The following is an 11,823-nucleotide window of genomic DNA, read 5'->3' as shown; positions in this document are numbered from 1 at the left end:
CAAGCAGCCCCTTGTAAGGGCCCTAACGAGAGCAGACAACAAAACAGTGGGAAGGGAAAGAGACAATTTATTGGAAACAATTTTCCGTTACATTTATACCACCCACTCGCTCTAATCTTTCATTATTCTTTTCATCGCTAGATTATCAGTCACCTTCCATTTGCAAGCTCACCCAGAGGGTTTACCCCACCCATTCCCTTTGAATGCGACATAATTCAGGTGACAGAATAAGGCCAGAACTGAAGCACAAATGTGAGCTGCTTTGAACATCGATTGCAAGGTTCTAGCCGCTGACACCAAACAAACAGAGAAATAAATGAACGGGATACAAACAAAATAGCACCATTTCCCAGGCCAGGTACAAAATCAACTGGCCCAGTCTTTATCCCCATGGGAAAACAAGGGGCTTCTCAAAAAGCCCAGCGAGCAGAGACTTGCCCCAGCTGAGCAGCATTTGCAAAGTGCCTTTAGGGTCCTTGCCCTCGTGCAGATGGTTAGCCCAACGCCGGCGTGTCAGGCTGCCATCGTCCTGCAAAGACATGCACGATTTCCGCATGCAGTGAGTCAGTGGCAAGGCTAGAGACAGAACACAGGCAGGCTGGCACCCAGCCCTGCCCTAGCCACTGAAAGCTAGTGCCTGGGAACTGTGGCACAGTCTAGTCCAGCGGCCACCAGCACGTCAAGTGACACAGAACCCAAAGCAAGCCTGTTCCTCCCCCGCCAATCGGGGACAGAGCAGAGCCGGGAGTGAGATGCTGGTGGACACAGCAGAGCACTGTAATCCCTGCCCTCGGTGAATGGGATGGAGGGCTGAGAGTGGCTGAGAGAGATGGCAGGCAATGTGATAGACGTGGAATCTTCCTGCTGCCCTTCTCAGCTCTGGACACATCCAGCAGCAAAACCAGGCAGTGAGGTGCAGGGTCTGGGGCTGCAGCCTGGGGCTCATGCTACGGGGAAAATACCTGTGTAGATGTTCAGGCTCGGGCTGGAGCTTGGGAAGGGGGTTTCAGAGCCCAATTTCCAGACTGAGCCCGAACACTGACACAGCTTTTGTTAGTGTGAGCCTGGGGCTTGAGATTCATTGCTGCAGGCCTTCCTGCTGTGCAGACGTACCCTCTGCCACTAGCCCAGACATGGCTCTGGTGCAACTCGTCCCCTCACACAGCAGCTCCTCGGACACACGGGGATGAGCCGTGGCCTGTGGCCTGAGCCCACAGCTGGAAACCAGGAGCCCCAGTGCGATGCCGGGATGCGAAAATGAGGGAATTTCGGGTAGGAGCAGGGAGGTTATTTTAGCACGTGGCACTGCCGCGCCCACTGCTGGAATCCTGCGCCCAGTTCTGGTACCCACGATTCCAGGGGGCAGTGGGTGAATTGGAGAGAGGTGGGGCAAGAGCCATGAGAACGAGTGAAGGTTAGCAGCCCTGCCTCATGGTGACAGACGCAGGGAGGTCACAGCAAAGGGCTATGATCCCAGGCTACAAGTGCCTACAGGGAGACAAACATTTAATAACGGGCTCTTCAGTCTAGCAGAGACGGTCGGACCCGATCCAGCAGCTGGAACCAGACACTAGATATATTCAGACTGGAACTAAGGTGTAAATTGTTAACAGCGAGGGTAATTAACCATTGCAATCTCCATCCCTGGCAAGCTTTAAATCCAGACGCACTGCTGTTCGAAGAGATCTGCTCTGGGAATTATCGCAGGCAGGTCTCTGTGCTACGCAGAAGCTCAGATGGGATGATCACAGTGGGCCCTTCTGGCCTTGGAATCCATGAATCTCAACACCCTCGGCAAGTAACTTGGTGTCTTTGTGCTTCAGTTTCCTTGTGTGTAACTGGGAGCATGCTCCTTGCTGCGTGGAGACTGGTGAGGAGAAGCCAGGAGCTGTTCGTGGTGTCCTCCAAATTGGATCTGAGCAGGGCAGTTGCATGGGGAAATGTGAGCTGCCCAAGACATGTTGCTGGCTCCCCAAGGGCTCCAAGGCTGGCTGAGAAGGGGCCTGCACTCAGATGCTTTAGGGCCACTGCACGTGCCTGGTCTTCTGGCCAGCATGCCCCCTGTGGGTAGATGTTGATAGACGTTTGGCTGCATGTGTGTGTTCCTTCTGTGTGCCGCCCCAGCCCTGCGTAGACAGCTGGAACAGCAGACGTCAAGCAAACTACCCAATGACCACAAGATCTGTTAAGGGACGGAGGCACCCAGCCACTTTTATTGTCGACAAAGCACGGTACTAGTATCCCACAGACTCTACCAGACCACTAATACCTGTATGCCCATGACAATGGACCAGCTCAGTGAATGGCAGGATTTCTCATTCCTCCCTAAGGCCAAAGACACTCCCTCCGAAATACATCTTCATACCCTGGTACAAACAAGTTAGTACTGCCCCTCGGACACAGTTTACTGCCCCCTGACGTGGCTAGTTATCACCCATCATCTCGAACATGTTGGTTGGATCAGATTGGATCATCTCTATTACGTACTGTCATCCTGACCTTACCTTTTCGGAGGGGTCAGTGTGTTCATTATCCTTGGGGGATGTTTTCGTACCATCCTTGGAAGCAGGATGTTTGCGTGAGTGCTCTGTGACTAGCACGGCTTAGGAGTGTGAATTTCTGCAGTATCAGACCTGTTCTTGCCAAACCCTGTGAGCAGGGCCTGCCTCATACCAGTCTCCAGGACAAGGGCTTATGTCTCAGGCACTCTTCTTACTACACCCGCCTCAGGCTGCTCAGTGTCAGGCATATTCAGCAAACCTCCCAGCATGGGACCAGGGCCCCAGGCAGGTCCAGCATGGACTGCACCCAGGGGACACCAGCACCTGCAGTGCCACACACCACAGTACTAACATGCACTGCTGGGCCTGTCCATCACAGCCGGTGTGGCTAGGCAACACGTGTCCCTGTGCTGCAGACAGCCCATCCAGCTCACAGGGAGCAAAGAGCCTGCCAAAACGGGGGTGGGTGGCCCCATCAGTGGATATTTCCAGGGTCACCGGTTACCCCTCTGGCACCTCTTTGGAGGCTATTTGGAGGGGCTGGAGAGCGGCAGCATTAGCTCCTCTGGGCTAGGGCAGAGCCAAGCTAAAAATACCACAGTTGCAAAGCAGGCGATGCAGAGGAAGGGCCAGAATGCAACTAGGCTCAAATCAGCTGCCTTGCCGAGGAGGGACCAGAGCTGCCTCATTTGCATGTGTCACTGCAAACCTCCGGGCAGGCAGAGGCAGGCAAAGAGCCAGCTTGAGGGGAGAGTCTTCAGCCTGTCGGCGCCAAACACCCGGGCCAGGTGGCCCTGCATAGAGGAACAGAACGCCATGGCATACACCCACCCCCCACACACTCTCACTCATCTGTGCACACTCATCCACCCACACACCCAGAAGTGCACACTCACACATCTGCACACACTCACACACATGGGAGCCTGTCGCGCTCGCAACTGGCATTTCACCCTGAGCGTGGAGGAAGGGCCCAAGTGGGCCCAGCTCAGCTCACATCAAAGCAGAGAAAACTAGGGCTCAATTAGCTTTTCAGTTTCAGTGGAGCAAAGAGAAAGTGGCAAGTACCTGTGGCTGACAGGCTTTGGAACCGGAACGTTGCCGCGGTCTGGGATGGCTGGATCGGGGCCCATGGGGAATCCGTAGCCTCCAAGACCAGTGTAAATACAATCAGCACAGGAAGGAAAGCAGCACAAGGTAAGCTGAGGAAGGCTTTAGGGTGCCAGGTGGCCATGAAGAGGCTTCTGGGGGCAGGGCTGGGGCTCAACTTCTTCCTCCCCCAATGAGCGCCAGAGCCGCCGGCCTGCATCACAGCCCAGCTCCTGTAGTGCCGCACCAATGCCCTGGCCCAGCTGTCACTCGGCTGCACACGCCCAGGGGGCTCAGCAGAACAGGCAGCTGCCCATGGAAGGGGAGATGGGTGGCAGCCGGGAGTGCTGGGGGAAGAGACTTTGTGCACGGCTGTTTTCTGTAGCAGGCTGTGGACGATGACCTGGCAGAGCAGCTGTCAGGGTGTGTTATGGGGGCCAGCACAATGCACAAGGCAGCACCCTCGCACCACACCCATGGGTGCTCAGCCCCTCATTGTAGGCAGGGCAAGAACTCTCACTTAAGGTGCACTGCCCCCCCTCCTCCTGGCCACGAGGACCGCCCCCACTGGCCTCACACCCCAGCATGCTGCTCGCAACTCCACTGCACCCCTCACAAACCTGTGTGTGTGTGAGAGATGTACACACTGCACCACACAACCAATGAAAACTGCCCTCTGCACTGGGCCGGTCCTAAGCACCATCAGGTTTCAGTCCCGCTTCAGCCCGGAGGGTGCATGGCCTGGGGAGCTTCTCAGATGCAAACGTCCTTCCCTGAAATGTGCAGATTCACTCACCCCAGACGTGCTCTGGAGGCAGGCCTCAAAAACACACACTATTAGCTAAGTATCAAGAGATTTAAGAAGTGAATGGGGGTAGGGTGTGATGGAGAAGGGACTGTCTGCACAGTGGATGGGAGGGCAGGGGATGACTTTAGGTGATGGACAGCACCTGGGCCTGTAACCTGATCCAGGTAGGGGGAGGAGGTCAGCACCTTTGCCCGGGAAGCTGGACAAAGGAATCGGCCGGCGGGAGGGAGTTAGTTCAGTTTCGGTTTTGGGCTGGGTGGTTGGAATTCAGGGAATCCCAAGCTGGGGACTAAGCTTCCTGAACCCCCAGAAGGACTTGATTGAGGGGCCCTGGCTGTGCCTACAAGCTCTCCTGTAACCTGCATTCCTGTTGTCCAATAAACCTTCTGTTTTACTGGCTGGCTGAGAGTCACTGTGAGTCCCAGGAAGACGGGTGCAGGACCAGACTCCCCCACACTCCATGACGGGGCGGGGGGGAGCTCTGCCATTGGCCTTGTCTCAGAGCCTCAGGTTACACCTGGGTCATGTTTTGCAGCTTTTCTCAGCACCACGAGGGCTAGAAAGATGCCTTTAAAGCAGCTGAGATTCTGATGTCAGTCACCTGAGCCCAATAGGTGGGACTTTAAGAAAATACTGAGAGCCTCATGCTAAAAGTTTGGAGTTGGTGAGACGCCCGCGCCCCTCCAGGCATGCAGAGCGCTGCTCCAGGGAGATCAGGAATCAGCACAAGCGCGGGGAGCTGGTGCCTTTGCACAGAGCAGAGCTCCCTCTCTCTCCTGGCAGCAATTAAACCCGCACATGTTCAGCAATACAAATTGGAAAATTACTTACAGGCAAAATTTTGTACCCAGTCAAACATCTCGCAAGCCAAGCCAGCGCGGGGTAAACAGCCGTTCCTTTGCTGTTCCATTGTGTTTCCCAGCTGGCTCCACCGAACGGGTGGTTATTAAGATGTTGATGTGTAAACACAGAGAAGTTGACTTTCCTCACCCCTTCTCCTCCTTCCTACAATTAAACCACTGGGAACAAAATTAAAAGCCACTTGGCGATTTGCAGCATCTCCCTGGGGAGCCTGGCAGCCCCAGGGCGGCCAGGAGAAACTTGGGGAGAGCACAGCCTAACGCGCAGCCTCTGCAGAGATTGGTCGCTCCCCACGGGCTGCTCAGGTCCTCGTGCATGTCCTCGATGTGCAGCTTGCAGGAACTACAGCTCCCAGCATGCCCTGCTCCCAGGCTCAGTGCCGGGGCCTGGCAGGTTTGCGGGGGTCCCCCCAAGGAGACAGTGCAAGTGGTTCTCTGTGGCGCACGTTCACAGGTGCCATCAAGTGCCCTGCAAGTTGGCAGCGAGGCCCCAGTGTCCTGCAGCCCCAGGGCGCCCATGGGGCAAGGACAGCAGCCAGAGCGAGGCTCCGTGTGCACCGAGCTGGGTGGGTCTCTGCTCCGCCCAAAGGTGCTGCTGAGGGGCCCCGGTGGGCGGCTTCAGCTGAGGGACCATAGAGCCAGCCTGCGCCAGCCTGTGCTGTACCTGCTTGGTGGGGAGCCAGGTCTCCAGGGCGAGTGGTCGGTGGCCACTGCAGCCTCCCAGAGCTCACCTGTCCCCACGGGAGGTGGCGGCATCGGGGCAGGAGACCCAGCTGCTGCTGTGACTCTCCATGGCGTGGCACCGGGCTCTTCCCTTTGGTCCCAATGACCGCCAGGCTGCAGCGCTCTGCCTCCCACCCCCACTTTGTACCTCAGGAATCTGCTCCAGCCCCTTCCCCAAAGCTTTGGTTGCACTCGCTGGCCAGCCTGGGTCTTCTGAGCTGGATCCTCCTGGAGGCAGCTTAGCACAGCCACCCAGTACCCTGCCTGCCCGTACCCACAGCCCTTCTGCCAAAGCTGGCTGCAGGAGGCCACTGGCGGGCATTTCAGAGCCTCACGTAACCCACTGGCAAAGGCAGCAGGGGCTGCGTTCAGATAGTGTCAGCCACAGCTCCTGCTGTATCTGCCCCTCTGACCCGGCTGGAAGGACGTGGCTCCCTGCCTGCAGACCCCCCGCAGCTCCTGGAGCAAGAGGAGTCTGGCTCCAGTCCCACACACTGCTGCCATCAGCACAAATCCACTGAAATCAGAAGGTTCCCACGGGGCACCAGGTGCCGGGACTCCTTAATATAGCACCAGAAGGACCCCAGCTCCTCACCATCTGGAGCCTCTGGCTGAAAGCAGCTGGATCCCGGACAAGAGGCAAGGCCAGGAACCGGAGGAACAACCTGGCGCCAGGCTGGGAGAGTGGGGGAGAGAGCAGCAAATTAACATTTTTACAACCACCCAGCAAGTCACCTGCAGAAATTATCCTCCCCGCGGTCTTTCATTTATCTCATTATCTGGTTCCTAATGTGCTTTCTCCCCCTTTTCTTTCCTCTCCACACTTCAGGCAGAATCTTATTAGCTGCTTTTCACAGGCCAGGATTTCTCTCCCCCACCCCCCCGCTCCATTTTTCATTAAATTCTCTAATAAAGGCAATCACAGTTATTACGTGTTCAGAAGCATTAAACGACCGCATGTGCCGGACGAGCTCACCAGCATCACAGTGGAGCCAGCCCTGGGGCAGGCACGGAGCAAGCGTTAAGCCCAGTTATGGCGAGCGACCAGAACCTGGACATGGGATGGGGCAGCAGAACGTCAGCATGGGTCAGGAGTACCTGGGTGGAGCCGCAGAGCCAACTCGTTTCAACAGAGATCGGCTCCAGCCTCAGGAACTGCCCTGTTTGGGTGGCCACCAGGGCCCTGACTCCAGCCCTTTCTGGAGATTTACAGGACAATCATAGAATATCAGGCTTGGAAGGCACCTCTGGAGGTATCTAGTCCAACCCCCTGCTCAAAGCAGGACCAGCCCCAACTAAATCATCCCAGCCAGGGCTTTGTCAGGCCTGACCTTAAAAACCTCTAAGGATGGAGATTCCACCACCTCCCTAGGTAACCCATTCCAGGGCTTCACCACCCTCCCAGGGAAATAGTGTTTCCTAATATCCAACCTAGACCTCCCCCACTGCAACTTGAGCCCACTGTTCCTTGTTCTGTCATCTGCCACCACTGAGAACAGCCGAGCTCCATCCTCTTTGGAACCCCCTTCAGGTAGCTGAAAGTAGCTATCAAATCCCCCCTCACTCTTCTCTTCTGTGGACTAAATAAGGCCAGTTCTCTTGGCATCTCCTCATAAGTCATGTGCTCCAGCCCCCTAATCATTTTCATTGCCCTCCATTGGACTGTCTCCAATTTGTCCACATCCTTTCTGTAGTGGGGAGCCCAAAACTGGACGCAATGCTCCAGCTGGAGGGGGGCAAGAAACCAGCCAGGGCTCTTCAGACCTTGGCAGGAGTTTGGGGCTTGACTCCTGTTGGTATTCGTATCCCCGGCCATGGACTCCCCTCAGGTGCTGGTCTCAGCCCCAGAAGCTGCGACACCAGGCCTGTTTGGGGGCAGAAGGAGCAGGGTTGATGGGCAGGCTCTGTCCGGGGCACGTGGGAATTTCACTGGGGAGACAGACTCTGGCAAAGTCAGGCCACCTGGGCTTGTGATCTAGGCCAGAGAGCGGCAACCTCCTGCCCAGTGTGGCAAACCTCGCTTGCCAGCACAACCCCAGCAGGCGAGCTGTTGTATTTCTCTGGCACCCAGCACCACAGTATCAGAGCAGCTCCCAACACCCCTGTGAGGCAGGGCCGGGCTATCATCCCCATTGTACAGAGGGGAAACTGAGGCACTGGAGGCTAAGTGACTAGCCCAAGGGTGCACAGGGAGCCTGTGGCAGAGCAGGGAATTGAAGCTAGGTCTCCCTAGGCTAATGCCCTAACCAGCGGGCCATGCTTTCTCCCCACTGGCCTGGCCTGGCCTGGGTAGCACAGCCTGCCCCAGTATGCCACACCCCACCCCGGCTGAGCAATGGGAAATTCACTGCAGCCGCATTTCACGCTCACTCGGCACAGGTGCAGTTGGCTACACACCGCAGGGACTCAGATCCACATGCTCTGCAGCTGCACTTTCCCCTTCAAACCCCACTGCCCAGCGAGAAACGGGGTGTGGCAACCCACATATTACCTGCTTCCACACTGGTGCTAGCAAGCTGCAGGCTGAGAGTCCGGCCCCACTGCGTGCTGGCCAGAAGTAACTCCCCAGGGCTCCAGTGGCTCCGTTTCCAGTTGCTGGAGGCTTGTGGCTCTTCCTTGCATCTTGGCGAGCCTGGTAGCGCTTGGGACGGCACGGGGCTGGATTCATTTCTTGCACAGTTAGACTCAGCCACCGGGGGGGTTCTTTTAAATATAGTTCCCAGCCTTTTCTCATAAATTTCCCTCTTGCTCTCGCTTGTTTAGGGTTTTTTCTGCCTTGGCTTTCGTTTTCCCCCTGCTTTCCCGCGTGTCCTGATGGTATCAGCGCCTATAAATCAAGACCAGGAGAAAACTTTATCTGCTGCTGAGGCTGGAGGAATCTCCTCAGCCAGGAATGGGAGCTGCCCCTGTAAGTTTCTGTGCTGATGTTTATAAATGCAGTTTATAATATAGAAGAGATCTAAATAAATCAGATTGTTTCAGAGCACGAGCCTGGGCAGGCTGCTGGGGCTCATATTAATTCCCTCCCCGCTGTCCCAGGGCCCTGCATGGGACCCACTAGATTTCTTCGTCTTCACCCTTCCACACCTCGCAGGCCATCGATGGTGCAAGTTGAGAGCGACCCCAGAAGGCACCAACGCATATAGAAAGCGGAGGGAATTCCCACCTCACCCCCTGCCTGATGTGGTTCTCCACAATGATGTGTCCATCCCTGGCCATCTTCTCAGCACATCAGTAAAAGGCATCGGGGAGGGGGCTCTGCCAAAAGCTGAGAACTCGCTGAGCATCACAGTCATTGCCAGAGGTTTGTACTGGAAACAACTTTAGAGCCATGGGACAGGCAGGCGGCTGTGGGGAGTGAACTGTGTCCCGTGAGCAGGGCAGTCTGTGAGCTGGCCTGGCCACCACCTCCCTGGCTGAGGCAGTCTGGGGTGGGCTGAGTGGCTCATTTACAAAGACAAAAGAACCCCAAGGAGAGTCGGAATAGAGCCAAGAGGCTGGAACCATGCAAGGGGAAGGAAGGATCCAGTTCAGCGGGGCAGGTCCCAGCTCTCTGGGCCAGACGAGCGCTGCCAGGACTCACCAGTGGGTGACAGAAGAACATCACCTGGTCTCAGGGATAGGCTGGAGATCGCGTCTGATGTTTTTCTTACCTGTGATGTCCAGATCCCTGGGCTGGCTTTTGTCTGACTCTTGAGTGCTGCTCCTCGAATTGGGCTGTCTGTCCTCTTGACTCGTCTAAGGACTCTGTGTCAAAAGCAGTAAGCTAAGGTACAGTCAGTGGCGGGGGAGGGGGCATTGGGGGGTCCACAGGAGGACGGGGCCCCCAGGAGAGAGAAAGCAGGACTCGCGGTGCGTGTGTGATGGGAGCAGACTGGGCTCCCTCCTGCTGTGAGCGGATGGCAGGGATTCACCCCGGATACCTCGGCTCACCCCAAGAAGTGTCACAGCTGGTGCCCCCCTCACAGTGCAGAGCTAACAGATCGGGCGTGCAGCCTATAGCCCTACAGTGAGTCCCTGGGGCAGTGGGGTGCAACACATCTCTGGAGCAAGGCAGCCCTTGGCAAAGGCAGGGGAGCCCTACTCCGCCAGACAGCGACGGCTAGGCCAGGCAAACCATCCAGGGCAGAGTGACGCCCTGGCTGCCCCGACAACTGACACAGAGCTGAGCACCAGCCCTGGTCATGCTGCCCTCGCTCCTGCCCCGTTCCCAGCCATGCTAGTGACGCTGGGGCCTCCACAGCCATGGGGGCTGCATGCTGCTCCTGGCAGCGTTCACCAGCCCCGCTCTGGGCAGCGGCCATATCCGGGGCTGGGGCACGCTCCACATCTCCCTAGTGGCTGGGAGGTGCTGGTCACTGGGACCCCAGGGGCGTGAGAATGACTGGTGCCATGCTCGGGATCTGGCCCCTGCCGTGGTCCGGGGGTGCAAGGCAGATTGGTAGCAATTCCCCCTTTGTTTCAATGCAGCCGCTTACATGACCCAGCTCTCCCCAGAGAGCAAGCGTGTGTTCGCCAGCTAAAGAGGGAAGAAGGATCTGAGGCAAGAAGTGGCTCAGTGTCTCCAGGGAAAGTTGAGACAAGGATACGCAAACAAGCACCAGCCAGCTCCGGGCCAGGACAGGGGCCAGCAACAATCCGGTGGGGCCAGGGGCGGGGTCTCCAGGGGGCAGCTTTGCATTGGAGTTGGAAGCCGAGGGAGGGAGGTTGGACTTGGGGACTTGGCTTTGTCCCGGTTTTCTGTGTGTGACTTTGGCGGAGTCACTTCATCTCTCCGTGCCCCTTTCCCTCTGGGATGCACTGCCCTGGGGAAAAGGTGACCAGCTGGGAGCTGGCAGCAATGGGACCCCAGCTAGACTGGAGATGCCCGGGCAGGATAGTCAGCGCCTGCTTTCCAAGCCCCGGAGCCTGAGACGGGACATGGTCCCGAAGAAGCCGGAGGGGCCAATCTAGGGGCTCTCCGCGGGAGCGGGCTGGGCAGTCCGGGAAGGGAGTCCTGCCCTGAGGAAGATGCCTGCGGGTGGGTAATATCCAGGAACGCCTCAGGCGGAGACAGAGCTGGTACTGGGGGAGTCTCTTCCACACGCAGCCCCAGCGAAGAGACGCTGCAGCCTCTGGCTGTCGGCAGCACCTAAGAGAAAGGAACGAATAAAGTGGAGGGCTGAGAGTGTCGCTACACAGCAAGGCCCACTCTGCCTTTTCATCTCCACCCCACCGGCCTTTGATCATTTCCCCCTTCCCCACATCTGGGCTAGGGCTGCACAACGGACAGCAATTAGCCTGAGCCGTGCTGGCTGCCCCATGCCCGGGGAAGGCAGAGCTCCAGCCAGACACACGCCAAGAGGGGCACTTGCTGAGAACGGCGGCAGTGGCCCCCTCACGAATGGGTCTTGCAGCAGGCGGCGCTGGGTTCATTTCTAATGGCAAGTGAGGAGTTGCTGGAAATCCACCTCCCCGTGGTGCAGTGACATCTGTCCAGAAGACTAATTGCAGCAAAGAGGTCTCAGTGCTCCGCTCTGGTGCATGTTCCCTCTGCAGCGGAGCTGGCTGCGCCCCCCGGCGAGGGGAATATAAGCATCCCCAGCACCAACAAAAGCGTCCCTGGCTCAACGCGAGTGGTGCGATCCCTCTCTCTGCCCGGTTTAATGGCAGGAATACCAATGAGTGACGCCGGGAGCTAATCCCTTTTCCGCGCCTCGCTTCGTCTGTCCGTCGAGTGTCAGCCCCATTACAAGGTAGATGTTGCCACGGAGTCCCCGGGCGATGCTCTGGAACTGCTCCCCACAAAGCCAGTCAGGACTTTGGGGAGCCTCTTCTCCCTTGGAGCAGACTTGTTCAGGGC

This window comes from Chelonoidis abingdonii, chromosome 20 (assembly GCF_003597395.2).
Source record: "Chelonoidis abingdonii isolate Lonesome George chromosome 20, CheloAbing_2.0, whole genome shotgun sequence".
NCBI lineage: Eukaryota > Metazoa > Chordata > Testudines > Testudinidae > Chelonoidis > Chelonoidis abingdonii.
The sequence above is the reverse complement of the archived record's forward strand: the minus strand, read 5'-3'. Positions refer to the sequence as shown.